Source organism: Rhipicephalus sanguineus, unplaced genomic scaffold, assembly GCF_013339695.2.
Source record: "Rhipicephalus sanguineus isolate Rsan-2018 unplaced genomic scaffold, BIME_Rsan_1.4 Seq82, whole genome shotgun sequence".
Classification (NCBI taxonomy): domain Eukaryota; kingdom Metazoa; phylum Arthropoda; class Arachnida; order Ixodida; family Ixodidae; genus Rhipicephalus; species Rhipicephalus sanguineus.
Window position 1 is genome coordinate 549 of NW_023616061.1, and position 15,961 is coordinate 16,509.

Below are 15,961 nucleotides of genomic sequence, written 5' to 3' on the forward strand. Positions count from 1 at the left end.
AGTGTTGGCTGAGGATCATGGAAGATGCAGGTTAGTCATGACCACTCAGTCAGGAAGTTGAAAACAAAAAACGCATTGCTTTGGAAGAAGGTACCCTTTAATTGTGAATAGTTGCCTTCATATAATGGTGCTTTCCTTAATTGTTCGAATAATTTGCACTAGTTTTAGTCAAACCACTTACATATATAACTTAAAAAGGAATTATACCAGGGACTCCTTGATGCATTTTTCTTTGTTTCTCGCATGTCAACACGGACTGAAGTTAGGGGCCATGAAGACAGCTGGCCCATGTACAGAGACATTCCTTCACTGTCTTCAATGTTTACTTCTTGTCTTTCCTGCAAGAACAGTATGCAAAGGACATGTGCGGCAAAGGGTAAGCACAAACTGACACTGTCCAATGTGCATTTTGCAATGCCGGTCATGGTGAAGAAGTTGCATAGCATTTCATGTTGTTGACACTCAGTGTATAATTCTTCGAACAACAAGAAAACGGATGCCCATACCAATCTCTGCCATCCTGAGGAAAACACGCTTTGTCAGGATGTACAATTCTTCTGTGAACATCTGCTTCAGTGTGACAGCACACCTACAGATGCACTTAGGTGATGAATTGTAGCAATGTCGAGAGAAAGAAAGGTTGAGTGAAAGACAGGGTGGTTGACCAGAAAAATATTATCTGGTTTGCTACCCTGCACTGAGGAAAGGAAAGGGGGGATGGAAAGGTAAGGGGTTAAATGCGAGAAAGGGCTAAAGATTGGTTGTATGAAGCAAGTGAAATCGGGTATAGAGTTTTGGGCATGTTAGTCCACTGAAAATGTAAAGAAAAGAATGGACTTTTTGGCAGTGTATAAATTTGTTATCAGCCTAAAGGAATTATGCGTGTCTTTACAAAGCATTGGTTCATGCCAGGTAATTGGTAATGCATACTCTTGACTTTGCAAGTCTATTCAATAGTGCAGCTGTTCATGCAAGTTTAGCTTAGCAAAAAAATAATTGTTAGGTGATTTACCATAACTTTGTAGTTTTTCCATTTGGCCTTGTCAACCTTCGTCTTTTAGTTTTTGTGTCATGCTCTCACATCAGCAGCATGTCAGAAGTATCATTGACCAACTGACTCCATTTATTTTTTTTATATTCTGACACTAACCATGGAACAATTGCTTCGTAAGTGCTCCGAAATGTGCCACATTCTCTTTCGTCATTAAACTTGGCACATAAGTTAAAAGTGGCACATAAGTCATGTTGTACATGACATGTGTGTCATGATTTTCATGTTAACTCTTGTTATTTATGTTCATTACACAGTAACGTCACGCAATACCAGTTTCGGGGTAGATCAAGCAAGCAAAACGGCTGCCAGCGCACCATGAGCGTGGCAAATAAGTCATGCTGTACATGACATGCGTGTCATGGTTTCATGTTAACTCGTGCTATTTATGTTCGTCATACAGTTATGTCGCAAGATACCAATTTTGGTATATATCAAGCTAGCGAAACGGCCGCCAGCGCACCATGAGTGTGGCACGTAAGTCATGTTGTACATGACATGCGTGTCCTGATTTTCATGTTAACTCATGTTATTTATGTTCGTTACACAGTCACATAGCGCAGTACCAGTGTTTGTATATATCAAGCTAGTGAAACGGCCGCGAGCGCACCATGAGCGTGGCATGTATATCATGCTGTACATGACATGCGTGTCATGATTTGCACGTTAGGACCTGTCAGTTATGTTCATCATACACTCTTGTCACCCCGTATCAATTTTGGTATATATCAAGTTAACGAAACGGCCGTAAGAGCACCAAGACTGTGGCATGTATATCATGTCGTTCATGACATGCATGTCATGATTTTCATGTTATGACTCGTCATTCATGTTCGTCATACAGTCATGTGATGCCATACCAATTTTGGTGTACAGTGAAACCTCGGTGATACGATCACAGCTCATACGAATTTCGGGGTGATACGAATTTTTCGTAGGTCCCGGCCATGGCCCATTGGCCTGCAGTGTAACGGAGTACGGTTGTTGCGAACCGATTTGCACCCAGCGACATTTGATACGAACGTACGCTACCGCCCAGGTACGAAGAGGTGCTGTTTGCGCTGTTGCTGAAGACGCGCCAAGCACGTGCGAGCGCGGGAACGCAAGCGTGGACAAGCGCGCCGCACCGCCAAATCGTCAGAATCACGGTGTAAGAAAAACACTTTTCTTACGGTCAGAATAAACCTTCAGAGACGCGTCACGGCCTCCGAGATTGATTGTGTGCGCGAATCTTTGAGGCTCTTATGCGCCTCCTTGTGCCTTCGCGTTTAGCTTACAGAGGACATTAGCGCCATGCTTTTTTTTTCTAACGCGTCGACGCGGGCTGCTGTCGTTGTACTGTGTTTACATGTGCCTGCCTCGTGCATCAGACATCCTGTGAAAGGTGGGCGAGGACCGAAAGAAGGCGAGGATGGTCTTGGCGAAGGAGTCAGGCCTCACAACGTCAACATGCGCGACCGTTTAGTTCGCATTTGTGCGGCACGGCCGTAAATCTCCCGAAAAACATCCGCAACACCTCCGCGATAACAAAGTCATAACATAGGACCGTCGTTCTGTATTTTCATGACCTTGATCCATCGCGTGAAAGAGCGTCCTTCATTACTTTCGCTGCAGTACTCTGGTGTCATGCAAAAAAGCGTACTAAACTTTGGAAGCGGCTACTGCTGCTGCGGGTCACAACTCACCTGGTTCATTAATTAAATACGCGCGTATGGGCCGTATATTTACGAGTGCCGGCATGATTGCCGACATCTAAAAACTTAACTGACAATCATTCAGGGTTCTCCCTGACGTTGCTGTGGCCCTGAAAAATAATAAATGAAAATGTACACCAGCTTTCTTTTGTCGCATGCTAATTTTTCGTGCTTCCTGGTGATACCAATTTCGGATGATACGAATATTTTTGGTGGTCCCATGAGATTCGTATCACCGAGCTTTCACTGTACATTCGATTGACGAAACAAGCAGGAGAGCACAAAGTCGTAGGCGGCTAGATAGATAGATAGATAGGTACGCTCAGTCGCAGAAGTTCGCTAAGAAATGCTTCGCATTTAATAAGTCGCTTTTAGTATTCCATTGTAATATTATGCTTTCATTGATGCAATATACAAACATTGGTGGCAAGTGTGTAAACTGTGCTACTACATATAGAGAAAGAATTCTTTGTGTTATGCATGCTGTATTTTTCACCACCAGGAGCTGTGATGCTATCCTTACCATCGTAAATGCTTTTCAGTTTTTAGTATTTTCCACTGTGTTTCGTATTCTTTCACTTACATTTTATGTCATATGGTTGATGCATTCAAATATCGAATTCTGTTTTTGCTGCACTGTAGTTTATAGATGGTTCTGGTGTAAAAAAAAAAAGGAGGTACAATAAATACTGCAATGAGGTGGTGCTTGAAATGTTATATACTCTGTTACAACCTGAGAAAAAGATCTCAGCTCTGCGCACAGCCATCACTGTCCCTCCCGCAGAAAATTTCCATAAGTGCTCCGTCCAATAGCGCTTACTCATTTTTGTGATGTCAAGCGCTTCTCGAGTGTTTCAGGCCGCTGACTTTCCTATACAGACCAATGTTTTTGAGCTGGTTGTAGGGCAGAAACTTGAACATCCTGGTAAATTTTGTCAAGGATTGTGATATTGGTTCTCTGCCAAACATAAATTTTTAGGTAGGAACGATGAACCTGTAAAGCTTAATATGCATATTATTGATATTAGCCAAGGAAAAGTTCTTACAGCTCAAGCAAAAACCAGCTAGCAGGACTGTCTCTTACAATTTAAGGGCAGGCGCATTGCAGTTCTGCGGGCAGAGCTGCCATTTCTTCTGAGGTCGTAACCGAATATAGCATATTGCAAAGAAATTTAGCTGCTTTGGTATAGCATCAAAATTGAATCTAAATCAGACCTCTTTGTATACGCAGTAGATGTTTGCATGCAGTATTAAGTGTGGTGTTTATGTACAGACATGTGCACTCGCACAGGGGAGCGTGCATTTTCCTCTGTCCACTGCACTGCGTCGTTTTCGGAAAAGGAACTCCTCATTCGGCACATGTGCAGTCACACAGGAGAGCGTAATTCTTTTTCTGTAAACACTGCGATGCATTATTTTCGCAGAAAAGAAGCCTGAAAAGCCACTTGGCCGGTTTTTCTGTATTATACGCAATTAATGAAACATATAATACAGAAAAAACGAGCAGCTCAGACAATTCCCCTTCTTTCGTACTTGGTCCATTGTCTTGCAAAGGAGCCTTAAAGAACAGCAGCATGACATTTTTTTTATGGGGCATGAATAACTGAAATCAGGACGTTAATACTAAAATAGAGCTTTTCTTCCACGGTTATATTTTAACACATGGTGACCGCTTTGGGTGCCTTACGAAAGAAATGCTTGAGATGAGTCACGTCTATGTAGCTCATGAACATACTTATTAATCCATATATGCCCACTGTCCTACATATAGGACGCTTCTTTGATGCACTCTAACATCGCTATTTCTTTAGCTGATGACTAGCGCCACCTACAGCGCATCAAGCAGGCCTCAATCTCAACGTGTGCAAGCCTAGACATTGCTTGCTTTGCATGGGAAAGCAGGATGGCGTTGTACGAGAATGTAGTGCACAAGATTGTATTTACTTACTTGCTGAAGTCTCGCATGTGCGTTCTCTTCGAAATGCAGCACTTCGTTCTTCCTAATACTTGAGGAAGACACCTGCTAAATGTGCTGCAAAACGTATAAGAAACTGTCTACACATACAATTTCCTGGCACCTGTGGTTAATCCATCCATTTTTATATAGCCACAGCAGCTTCAATTATTATAGTCAACCCCTATATGGTATGCTAAAATGAGGACACAGATACTCAGCGCATTGATTAGGTTTACTGACCATTCGAATCCTATATTCATCTCTCTTCTTCTTGTGCTCGCGTTGTAGCGTTCTGGAACCCTTCTCTTCGGTATCCCATATGCTGCTGCATTGCGCCGTTGCAAAAGTTCAATTCCATATGTTCCTCCAAATTCAATTCTTCACATTTGTATTTCCCTATGTATAGACTTAAAAAAATAGTTAATATCAAAATAGTTCCTGAAAAAAACGCCAGGCCTGCGCTGAGACCGCAGCACAGTCACAGCGAAAGCTGGAAGAGCGGCGTTTCTAGAGCCCATTGTAAGCTCTCTTCGGGCTACAATACAAGTACACTAGGAAGGTACCCACTAAGCCATAAATCACAATTTTTGTGAAGTTGGGAAGCACCTACTAAGCCATTATTCGTCATTCTGCGGAGAAGCGATGCACCAGCTACACGTCTGTAAGGCATTATGTGCACTTTGTTGACGCGACGACTGATGACGATGAAGAATTATGGCTCAGCCCTTTGTAAGGGGTTGGAAGCTTTAAACGGCCCACCAGTTATGTAATCTGCATTGGGTGACGCCCGGTCGCTATTTCCCTCTCCCGTCATGGTGTATAACGTATGTTGACGTGGGAGAGAGACGGGGGGGGGGGGGGGGGGCGAAGAACTTTACTGAGACCCCTAGTAAATTGATCATGCGCTTATGGGTTTCCTTGGGAACCAATACAAGTGCACTTGCGAGGAACCCACTACGCTATAAATCATAGTAATTTTACTGAGACCCCGAGGAAATGGATCATGCACTTATGGGCTTCCTTGGCAACCAATACAAGTGCACTTGCGAGGAACCCACTCCGCTATAAAGTATTGTAATTTTTTAGAAGTAGGGCAGCAGGCACTGTGCCATTTTTTGTCATTCTACAGAGAGCATTGGTACCTGCTAAACACATGTAAGGCATTATGCGCACTTTGTTGATGCTGTGCCTGATGACGATGAAGAATTACGGCAGATCCCTTTGTAATGGGTTGGAAGCACTCAACAACCTACTCGTTGCGCGATTCGCATTGTGTGACGCCTGGTTACAGAATTAGCGTTGTGCGACGCTTGGTTTTTATTTTACTTTTCTACCACGCCATATTGCATATGCTAATGTGGTTCCTTCCCGAAATGAAGCCTGTATAGGACCTTTTTGCAAAGCAGTTTCAAGCAACGGCATAGCTCAGAGGTTGAATACTGGGCTCCCACGCAGAGGGCCCAGGTTCGAACCTCGTTCCATCCGGGGATTTTTTTCTTATTTAGTTTTTTTTTCTTATTTCGAGCAATACTGGTTACGGACACCGGCGGCGGTGGCGGACAACTACGGCACCAAAAACGGCCGGTGAAATGACCTCATCACAGCTTTCGCTGTAAAAGTAGTCACTTTATAACGGTACTAAAAAATATAATTCATTCCTTAAGGAACTTTGAAGTCCAGTTGATGCCAAGGGTAAAACTATCGGTGTACTGTGTTCTTTGGGCTGGCTTTAACAGCGGTTCGTCTTCTGTTGCAGATGTGACCATGCCTTCTATGGAGGAGCGATGATAAATGCTTTGGATATTGCCAGAAATGCATTACACCAGCCTCTTAGAACTTGTTCACCATTTTATGCTTATGTTACAGTTTAATGTGCTGTGAACATGACAATGTGATGGTGATGTGACCATGTCTGTGGAATGCTGCTAAGGATTGAATTATATTAAAACAAATCAAGTTGACTACTCAGTTTCAGCACTGTTAGTCATTTCAAATTACTAAGACTGTACTGTATTTCATTGCTATGTATATGTTTCAATGATCACTGTAAAGAAATTTTGCCTGTCGTACAAAGCACTGGTTCAGGAGAGGTATTTATTAACACACATCTTTACACATCTGTACGCGATGAGGGATTATGCTGTTTTCAGTATAAGTTACCGCAACACTTGGTAGTGGCAATTTAATTTTACACTGCAATATGTTTATAAGGATCGTAATATAAGGGTACAACGGCACTCTGGTGTTACTTCATTACGCATTTTGCCCTCAAAAACATCTCTGTATGTGTCTGTGTAGTGCTCAACAAAATCTAAATAATATGGATGAACGAACATCATTTATTTTTTCGCAGTGCCATTTACTGAGTTCGCTTAGATCTTTCTGTATTCTCTTCTATCATCAAATGTTGCACCACTCTTCGAAAATTCGTTTCTTCCTTTACCTTTCCTCTTAGGGGATGCTTAAAATGCAATTAGTGCATTGAGTTGAGTCCATTGTTTTATAATATATCCAATGTGCTTTGATCATTCTCGCATGTCAAGACGGCTTTATAAGTGTGGATCATTGTATTGTGGTAGTCTTCATTCAGTATAATTAGTTAGACATTGTGATATTGTGATTAAGTGGAATATCTACTCGTGTGTGTGGTTGTGTGAGTGTCTGAAACATTATATGGTGAATAGATTACTTTGTATTCTATGGTATCATTATGCTTTCATTCATGCAGGATAGAGACATTAATGGGAAATGTGTAAACTGTGCTAGTACGCATAGAGAAATAATTTTTTGTGCAATCCACGTAAATGTGCCTGTTTCTGAGCACCAAAAACTCGGATGCCATTCTATCCCTTGTAAATGTTTTATGTTCCTTTTTTTATATCTTCCAGCTTGTTTCATATTAACTTCATTTGCTAATATATTATTTCATATGCTTCATTTGTTAAATTATGAGGTGGTTCAGTTGCTGTGTGGCATTTTATTGATGCTTCTATGGGAAAAATGAAATAACAAATACTTCACCGGGTTGCTGCAAATCTATTATATTATTAGGAAGAAATTTGCCCATTTAGGTATAGTACCAGAATTACATTCACTAGAGATTTTTGCATGTATTAGGCGGAGTATTTACGTACAGAGAGATGGGAACTTGTGTAAAATGTGTTTTGATATTATGTGGTTACTTCTACAGTAACATGTGGTTTGCTTAGGGAAAGGTAATCGTGTACTTCATTTACAAGTGCAGTAACCTTTCTTCATTGCCTGGTGCTTTAGTCCATTTGCAGACAATGCATGTTACTTGGTTTTCATTGCCTTTCTGTTCTTCCTGTGGCTTTGCAGGTTCCTTGTCTTTGGCATCCCATGAGCAGTACCATTCACTCGTGTCTACACAAGGTGGACTGCGTTCCTGTTGTCAGTGCACCTATGTGACCAATGAGAAGTCACACATGCAAAGACACCTTCGCAAACACACGGGCGAGTGTCCCTTCCAATGCCGCCTGTGTCCAGCTGCATTCTCTCGGAAAGCTCATCTTACACGGCACATTGTCACCCACACAGGAGAACATCCCTTTTGCTGTGGCCACTGCAATGCGTCCTGTTCACGGAAACACCACCTCTTGTACCACGTGCCCTCTCGTCATGCAAAAAAGAAGCCATGAAAAGAGAGTTGTCTACAGGCTTTCTTTAAAGAGAAGGAGGCATGGGCGTCCGGAGGGGGGTGCAAGGGGGGGCAGCTGCCCCCCCTTGGAATTTCGAATAATATTTTGCTATGCAGTTGCGATAAGCTACACAGCTTGATTAGCACAGTCAGGTCCTTGCCTTCAGGTTTGCCATTCAATTTCGCGCGTTACAAACTACTGACTAATCTTGCCTGTCATGTCACGGCAGTTAAAGAAAGGCTGCCAGTGCTGAATCCCCCCCCCCCCCCGTGCATATGCACCCCCCTGCAAAAAGTTCTGCGGACGCCCTTGGAAGGAGGTGTGCCAGTGAAGGGACAGCTTGTTGATTAGAGGTGACAGTGGAAGAGTAGATTGAGGTTACGAAAGTAACTTAGTTTGGCAACTCATAAGTGGTAATGGCATGAATTCGTTGGAGGAAAGGAGAGTGGTGGAAGAGAGTGCAAAGGAGAGGCCACCTTCTTGCGATATGAATATCTACACAACCGTGTGCCACTTTGGGCTAACAGTTACTCCATCAGAAAAGCTGGTGAGCGGCCATATTCACTGGAAATCAAGTGCTGGGCTTCCCAAAGTGGGTAGAAAAAGAGAGCTCCCTGCCAGTAGCGTTCGAAACCAGGATTTTTTATGTGCCCGATAATCTACATATTGAGCTATGGCAGCAGTACTTTTGTTGTTTGGCCACCTTAATTTGATTGTCTTTATGTCATGATGATGCACATCAATTAAAAACTAAACTTAATGAATACTGAGGCATTTTATTCATGCGCCCACTCGCACATTCGTCTTGCGAACCATTCAAATATCACATAGCTTGAATGAACCCGTAGACAAGTATATTTATGTATTCTTTATATATTTACGGCATACTGCCCATACTCATTTTGGATTCTTGCAGCAAGGACAAACGATAAATGTTAAAATTGTAAAAACAATAAATGTGAAAAGTTTACACGTCCTAATAAAAGTATTTTGTAAAACCTAGGTAGATTTATTTTTCGTCCTGAACATGGCACAAACCTGGAATGGCCTTCTCACCCCACCACAGTGGTCTAGTGGTGATGGCACTCGACTGCTGACCCGAAGATCGCTGGACCAAATCGTGGCCGTGGTCGCTGCATTTTCGATGGAGGCAAAAATGTTTGAGGCCCGTGTACTTAGATTTAGGTGCACCCAGGTGGTCGAAATTTCTGGAGCCCTCCACTACGGCTTCCCTCATGATCTTGTCGTGGTTTTGGGACGTTAAACCCCAGATATTATTATTATGAAATCGTCTAACTAATTATGCGGAGTTTGGGAGAGCTACTGCGAATCCCTATTTCACTTGCTAACCCAGAAGTGTAGTTTTCATTGGCTAACAGTTTTGTAATTTCTTCGAAAAAATATTGAGGCATCATAGTATAAGAAAACAAGCTCCAAAATCGGATATACAATATCATATTTCCTACATATATTTAATTTATTCATGCACCGAGTAGCCCAGCAATGGAATGTATTTAATGGCGCAATGTATGCAATGTCTCTCTGAATTTTCGAATAGCTGTACACTATTATTTGAAGGGAATGATTTTGCTTCATTTCCATTAGCAAATGTTAGCAGAGATAGAATGTTGGGCAGCTGTTGAAATAGTTGTGCATTTTTAGACACTTTCATTTAATACCAGTGCAACAGTTTTTGGCACGCATAAAGCCTAACTGGACTTTTTCACACAGGTGCAGCGGGTGCTTTTCCAGCTCCTTCAACCCCATTCAGACAGTATGGCAGCTTCAACCTTCGCCTGTGCATTCCCACAGACCGTCCACACTCTGCCTGCTCAGTTTCAGTAAAAGCTGCAGTCAAGATTAAAGTGCAAGCCGTATCCAGACTTTCTAAAGCCTGCATGGCACATCCTGCTGGGAAAGTATGCTGCCATGTGCATTCCTACCACAGTGTACCAACAAGCAGTGGCCACTGTTGAGGCCATGTTCATTTTCACGATCCCTTCTTCCAGTGTTGGCAACATTGCAGCACCTAATTTTGTGTTGTCATAGAGAGCATATCGACGGGTAGTTCGAGGGAGTGTACAATATTTTCTCTTTCAACTGCATTACGAAAACTCTCTCATGCAAGCGCCGTATAGGGACAACTTTAAATCGGTGTATCTCTGCCAAGATTCGGGTAAATCTAGTCAGCTTGGGAAGTTGGGCAAGTTTGCTGTTTGTTGTGTATGAAGCCATGTGGAACTTAACAGGCATATAAAAAACTTTCTGTATTCCATACTGTATTTATTTCCCTGCTTGCTTGTTTATTGATTCCCACATCTATTCTTTACATTTGCTTCTTCGCTCATCAGTTTTACTGGACTATGCTCTGATCTATCAGTATGCCTTGTTTGTGCCTGCGATGCATATCAGTTGTTTCCAAGACTAGAGCATTACCTAAAACTCTAATTGTGCCTTCATTCCTGATGCAACCATACATCACAAACACAGTGCCCTGCAGAGTCTTCGAGCTCATCATTTGACATAATGAGCTTCTTTTAAACTGCACTTTCCTTTTTCCTGGTTCATGCCATCTCTCATCATTGTTGCTGTTATCAGTGATGTGTGGAACAAATGGGTATCTGGCCAAATTGTCACCACCACACTGACACTCTATTTGTTCAGAAAATCAATGTGCAAGAAGTATTTTTATATGCGCACCTTTTCCACTTTGAATACTTGTCATAGGATACAGTGTTGTTTCTTTATTAGCTTTCCTTGAGTTGGGCTTAGAATGTGATATTTAAGGTTGCTTTGAAAAAAGAGAACTTGTGTTGTTTTAACATGCTGGATGTGGTCAAGTGTACTTCTGTTTCTCAATGTCATTCAACATTCCATCTATGCATGCCAATTCCACTGGCGTGTGAGCAAAGTGTGAAATCGCGTTTTTTTATGTTATGTTGTCCAAAGGTGTTGCAATTACAGTAGCCTCTCGATAACTCAAACTCTGGTAATTCAAACTTTCGGTTAATTCAAACAAATCTTAAAATTTTGGTTTGCTACTGTTTTCAATGTAATTTAAAGCTGCTTAATTCATACTGCCTCACAGCACAAATTCGGTTAATTCAAACTTTTTGCTCGTCCATGTATTTGCTGCCTTTGTTGCTTCTAGCTGAACATTCACGTTTTTCTGTTACTAACAGGCGCAAATAAAGCTGATTGCCTGCCTACAAAATGGCCAAACTAGCCGAACCTCGCGCACCAATAATCTCGTGCTGACCGAGGGCAAAAAAACTGTACGGTCTGGTCTTGATCTATCGCATGCCAAACGTTTCTTAAAGTCACTTCCTCTGCAGTATGCCATGCAAGGAAGTGTCCTAAGAATTAGAAGGAGCTAGCAACTGTCGTGGGATGCAACACATTTCGTCCCTTAATTACACACCCCTGCGTGTCTTGTATAATAACAAGTACCAGTATCATCGCTGATGTCTAGAAGTTTTACTGGCAATCATGCAGAGCAGTCTATGATGTTGCTGTGGCACTGAGAAACAATAAACATCGCAGTATCAGTTGGTGTGTTGCCCTGAGTCATATTTATGAGAACTTCTGATAATTCAAATCAAATCCTGAAGTCTCCTCAGGTTTGAATCATCGAAAGTCTACTGTACTCTATGGGGCTGTAGGTACTTTGCAAAGATAAAATTTTTCTGCATCCAAAAAGAAACATTTTTTTTTTTTATCAAGCTTCAAATACAGTGTCTCTCTGTATTGGATATTACTTCACATTTGTTAGCTTCATTCCTTGAACTGACATTTTACATATTTCACTTTTCTAGCATTCATTCCATTTAGCGTCTATTTATTTACCTATATATTTATTAACGTCACTTGTTGCTTGTTTATTATTTGCCACACATTCACACACATGTTCTGCTCACTTCCTTCATCACTCAACAATTTTATTAGGCTGTGTATGTTAAAGTATCTGTGTACCTTGTTTGTGTCGTCACTCCTAATGCAACCACACGTGGCACACACTGTGCTCTGCATAATCTTCTAGCTTGTGGTTTGGCATAATGAGCTTCTATTAAAATACACTTTCACTTTGCTTAGTTCAGAGTTTTTATGATTGTTCTCTCTCGTTAAGGCATAACTTCACAGTTGCCTCAATGGAACAGAATTATTCCCGAGTCATCGATGCACTAGCATTCATTTTGTTCTCATGAGTGCTGAGCAGAATGTGCAAAAAATATTGAAATACTATATACACTTTCCACTTATAATAGTCTTTAAGATGGACACTGTTTCCATTGTTGATTAGCCTCCCTTGAGTTGCTTTAAGTAGTGGGTATTTGGGGTTGCTATCAAAAAGGATACCCCGTGGTATTTTATCGTTTTAGATATAGTGTAATGTGCTGCTGCTTCACAATGCAGTTTAACATTGCAATTATGCTCACCAGTTCCACTGGCATGTCAGCAAACAATGATATTGCATTCTTTTATGTTGTGATATTGAGGTATGATGCAGTCATTTTATTCAGCAAACATGTTTTATGTGATGCGAAACAAACTAGCGCTAAGAAACGGTCACATGAAACGGGAGGCACACAGGACAGGCACTCAACTTTCAACTGAGGTTTATTGGAAAACAATAATATGTTACGGCAATCAGCAAGGACTATAACACTTGTGATGCATCCACACAATAACAAGTGTCAAGACATCACCATAAACACCACGTCATGGCCACGCATTAATGAGACTCAGCTGCCTGGCACCCAAAGCGATAGAAATCTTTCGGGATTATCGCACCACCCGACTCTTCAAATAAATGTGCTTGGAGTGACACAGACCCAAATTCACTGTAGTCGAAACATCGATAACCCCAAAAAGAAGCACGCAGCACCAAGGCCAAACAAGCCATCAAAGAAAGCAGCCTACTGACATAGAAAACAAACAAACCCACCAGCCAAGAAAATTGGGCTGCAACATCTGTAAGGGCACTGAACGAAACACAAATGACACACTAACCAAGAAGCCGTGTAAGTAAAAAAACAATTATAGAAGGACAACGCAAAAAAAACCAAAAACAAAGCTTGACCACCAAAGCACCACGTCAGTAAACAGAAATAACCAACAACAAGCCATTAACAATGCTTAAACACGAGATGGTTGTGTACTTCATTTACAAGTGCAGCAACTTTTCTTCATTGCCTGGTGCTGTAGTGCAGTTGCAGACAATGTGTGTCACCTGGTTTTCATTGCCTTTCTGTTCTCCCTGTGGCTTTGCAGGTTCCGTGTCTTCGGCATCCCATGAGCAGTACCATTTACTGGTGTCTACAAAAGGTGGACTGCATTCCTGTCGTCAGTGCAGCTATGTGACCAAGGACAAGAAAGACATGAAAAGACACCTTTGCAAACATACGGGCGAGCGTCCCTTCCAGTGCCACCTATGTCCAGCTGCATTCTCTTGGAAATATAATCTTACAGTTCACGTTCGCACGCACACAGGAGAGCGTCCTTTCTCCTGTGACCAATGCAGTGCATCTTTTTCACAGAAGCAGCACCTCGTGGAACACAAGCGCACCCACACTGGAGAGCGTCCCTTTTCCTGTGACCACTGCAGTGCATCATTCTCATGGAAAAAGACCCTCGTGGAACACATGCGCACCCATACAGGAGAGCGACCCTTTTCTTGTGACCACTGCCATGCGTCCTTTTCACGGAAAGGCATCCTCATGAGGCACATGTACCGTCGTCATGCAAAGAAGCATCCCTAAAGTGCAGGAGCATTCATTGTTACAGACGCAAAGGAACATTGATGAATGAAATATTTGTGTTTGAATGTAATATCCAAAGTGTATGAAACAGATTTGTAGTGCCTCAGCAATTGAGTTTGTTACTGCTTAGAGAGAAATATGTCATTGTTAATCATACTCTATTAAGTGCTTTTGGGTGATCTAATAGACTTGATGACAAAAGTTTGATTTGTCTTAAATGCGCATTGACTAAAATGTGTTCGTGGTTTTAACCTTCTTGAAGTTACACATTACACATGTAATTAATAAGGAAAACAGAGACAGTTGTGTAATTGACGGGTAAAAAACAGCATAAACAAAACGCAACACAAGGAACACAAGGAATGGCAATATTGCGTGCAATTAGGGTGCATACAATAATCAAGCAGCACGAGTCCGCAATGCTTACTCCAAAATGTCTGTTGCAAAATTAAAAAATGAATCCTAGAATGAAATTTATTGCAAATGTCTGATTGTTTTGGTCGTGGACATGTCGCAGCACAACAAAAGTGTGGGTGCGGAGTAGGGCTCACAATTATAGTGTTAAAAGTTTGGATGCGGTTTGAAGCGAATTTTAATATCTGCGTGATCCTTTCTTCGCTAAAGCAGTGCTAAAGGATATTCTTTTAATAATTAACTGATCGCCATATTGACAATATGTGCTGACACCAACGTTACAGTTGCGTTGGTGTCAGCGTCATGTAGCGGTCTACCCTTGCTTTTAAGGTAGTTAGAACTGGGAATGGGCATGGCCAGTGGCGTCGCCATGGGAAGTGTACTTGGTGTTAACCCCCCCCCCCCCCCCCCCCTCAAACTTACTTGAATGATTACATTTTGCATGTGTATGTATACATGCACGCATACAAACACACACGAGCTACATATAAGCAGGAGACAACCCCCCCTATAAAAACTTACCCAACTCTGGGCATGGCATTACTTGCCCCACTGTGACAATGGCCAACCAATGACACTGTTCAGATATTGACAGGACTGACACTTCTAACTGACGTTATGTGCGATGTTCTTGCTCTGGTCACGGCCTTCAGCTGTTAAGGTGCAATTAGACTCGCGTTAGGGTAGATTCCCTCATTGCACAAAACTTCCTTGGGTTTTTATAGAAGTGTCCACTGCTCTTGTGGCAGTGCATTTGACCACTCTTTGTCTTGCATTGCTGTTTTAACAGTAGCGCTGTTTAAGCTTTTCGTTCAGCTGTTTTGCGAGACCAGCCGCAGAAAGCGAGTATGTGCCAAGCAGCTCCTAGCATAGCGTAGCATAGCAAGGGGGTGGGAAAGGGAACTGAGGGCGAGAAAGAGGGATGTGAGGATGAGTAGAAGGGATAGAAGGAGGGAGGTCAATAGAGGAAGAGATAAGGAGAGAAAGATGAAAGAAAGAAGACTGATGTTAGGGTGAGGTGGAGAGAAAGGGGGAGGTGAGAGGGTAAACCATAGCATAATCATGTACAGTATAGCATAGCAAGGGGTGGGAAAGAGAAGTGAGGGTTGGGAGGAGGGAACAGAGGATAATGTAGAAAGAGGTGAGGAGAGAAAGATGCAGAGAAAAGATAATGAAGCATAAAAGAAAGAAGATGAAGAAAGACGAAAGAAAACTATCTGCGCTCGCCAGGTGGTGGTGCTTGCTTGCCAACTCCGCTGTTCAGATTGTACAGATGTAGAACTGGCTTTAATTTCTTTTTTTTATTTTCATTTTTGTGTCTCTTTTGTATGCTTGCCAACTTTCACATTTTTCACATTCGATGCCATGTTTGTGCATCAGTCTTTTGGATGATTAGACCAAACTAAACAAAAATAGAATAATATAAT